The sequence below is a fragment of the Panthera tigris genome, chromosome C2 (genome assembly GCF_018350195.1).
Source record: "Panthera tigris isolate Pti1 chromosome C2, P.tigris_Pti1_mat1.1, whole genome shotgun sequence".
Classification (NCBI taxonomy): Eukaryota; Metazoa; Chordata; class Mammalia; order Carnivora; family Felidae; genus Panthera; species Panthera tigris.
Window position 1 is genome coordinate 43,342,725 of NC_056668.1, and position 3,026 is coordinate 43,345,750.

Genomic DNA, 3,026 nt, shown 5'->3' on the forward strand with positions numbered 1-3,026 from the left:
TACATATTACATTAACTGAGTGACATCACAACGTTTATAATATTTTCCCTTTTAATCATTCATTTCCTTTGATCCCTTTTTCTGAATATTTCATTTTCTCACAACTTTTCAAATTTTCTTTTTTAAAAAAAGTATGTCATAGTATACAATGTCATAAAGTATCCAATGTCATATTAATTTCAGATATATGACATATTGATTAAAGAATTATATATATTACTCAGTGCTTACCATGGTAAGCCTAGTCACCATCTGTCATCATATTATTATTAGTCACATTATTAAAATATTGTTGGCCATATTTCCTATATAGCACTTTCAATTCCACAATTTATTTTATAATTGGAAGTTTGTACCTCTTAATGCCTTTTATCTATTGTGCTATCCCCTTCTGCAATGTCCCCTCAGGAAATCACAAACTTGATCTCTGTATTTGGGTCTGTTTTTAGATTCTTCACATAAGTAAAATCCTATGTTGTTTGTCTTTCCCTAATTTTATGTAGGTCCATCATATTGCAAATGGCAAGATCTCAATAAACATAGGAATGTGTGTACCTTTTTAAATTAGTGTTTTTGTTTTCTTTGGATAAATATCCAGTAGCGGGATTACTGGATTGAATGGTAATTCATCATATTGCAAATGGCAAGATCTCAATAAACATAGGAATGCGTGTACCTTTTTAAATTAGTGTTTTTGTTTTCTTTGGATAAATATCCAGTAGTGGGATTACTGGATTGAATGGTAATTCAAGTTTTTTGTTTGGTTTTGTTTTGTTTTGGAGAAACCTCCACATTCTGAAGTAGTTGCCTCAATTTGCATTCCCAATAAAAGTGCACAGGGGTCCCTTTTTCTCCACATCTTTTTGCTAATGCTTGTTATTTCTTGTCTTTTTGCTAATGCTTGTTATTTCTTGTCTTTTTGCTTCTAGCCTTTGTGACAGGTGTGAGGTGATATCTCATCATTTATATCTCATCATGATATATCATCATTTCCCTGATGCTTAGTAATGTTGAGCATCTTTTCATGTGTCTGTTGGTCATCTGTGTTCCTTTGAAAAATGTCTGTTCAGGTCCTCTTCCCATTATTAAAGCAGATTTTGTGTGTTTATTATTTATTTTTGGTGTTGAGTTTTATAAATTCTTTAATTTTTTTAATGTTTATTTTTGAGAGAAGCAGAGCATCAGTGGGGGAGGGGTGGAGAGAGGGGGAGACACAGAATTTGAAGCAGGCTCCAGGCTCTGAGCTGTCAGCACAGAGCCTGACGTGAGGCGTGAACCAACAAACTGTGAGATCATGACCTGAGCTGAAGTTGGAAGCTTAACTAACTGAGCCACCCAGGCACCTGGAGTTTATAAATTCTTTATGTGTTATATATATGAATCCTTTATTGTACATATCATTTGAAAATATCTACTCCCATTCAGTAGATTGCCTTTTTGTTTCATTGATTGTTACCTTCATTGTGAAAACCTTTTTGTTGTAGCGCACTCCCAATAGTATATTTTTGCTTTTGTTTCCCTTGTTTGAGGAGATGTCTCCATAAGCATGTTGCTAAGACTGATGTCCAGTTACAAGACTGATATGTTTTCTTGTAAAAGTCTTATGGTTTCAGGTATCAAATTTAGGTCTTTCATTCTTTTTGAGTTTATTTTTATGTATGGTATAAGAAAGCAGTCCAGTCAATTTTTTTGCATGCAGCTATCTCGTTTTCTTTAGCACCACTTTTACCCATGGTATATTCTTTCCACTTTTGCTGCAGATTAATTGACCATATAAGTGTGGCTTTATTTATGGGCTTGCTCTCCTGTTCGATTGATTTTTGTCTATATTTGTGCCAGTACAAAATGATCCTTTTTTGAATACTTACAGCTTTGTAGTATACCTTGAAACCTGAAATTTTGATGCCTCTGGCTTTGTTCTTTTTTTCTCAAGATTGCTTTGACTTTTCAAGGTGTTTTGTGGTTCCATGCAAATTTTAGGATTCTGTCTTTTAGTGTTGTGTAAAATTCCATTGGTATTTTGATACGGGTTGCATTGAATTTGTAAATTGCTTTGGGTACTGTAGACAGTTTAACAATACTATTTTTTTCCATCTGTTAGCGTGGTATATCTTTCCGTTTATTTGTGTCCTCTTCAGTGTATTTCATCAATTTCATGGTTTTGAGAGTTTAGGTTTTTGACCTCAATTAAATTTATTCTTAGGTATTTTATTCTTTTGGTGCAGTTGTAAGTGGGATTTCCTTATTTTCTCTTCCTGCTATTTCATTATTAGTGTATAAAAACGCAACATATTTTATAATGGTAACTTTCCATCCTGAACCTTTATTTATCAGTTCCAATAGTTTTTTTGGTGGAGTTATATATATATATATATATATATATATATATATATATATATATATATAGTATCATGTGATCTGCAAACAGTAACAATTTTACTTCTTCCTAGTTAATTTGGATGCCTTTAATTTTTCGTTCTTGTCTGATTCCCGTGGCTACAACTTCCAGTATTCTGTTGAATAATAGTGGGAAGAGTGGACATTCTTGTTCCCAATCTTAGAAAAAAAGCTTTCAGTTTTTAACCATTGAGTATGATGTTAGGTATGGGGTTTTCATATATGGCCTTTATTATGTTCAAGTATTTTTTGTCTAAATTCACTTTGTCAGAGTTCTTATCATAAATAGATGATACATTTGAACATATTTGTTAATTTATATGAATATTTTGTCAAAAAAGTTTGCATCTATTGAATTTTTTTAAAATTTTTCTCTTGTTAATTTGATGGAACATATTAATTGATTTGCAAATATTGAACCACACTTGCTTCCCTGTAATAAATCTTCTTGATCATGGTGAATGATTTTTTTTAATGTATTGTTGAATAGTTTGTTAATATTATGTTGAAGATTTTGCATCTGTGTTCATCAGATATATTAGATATATTCTTGTACTGTCTTTGGTAACAGGATAATGCTGGTCTTGTAGAATGAATTTATAAGTTTCCCTTCCCCTTATATATTTTAT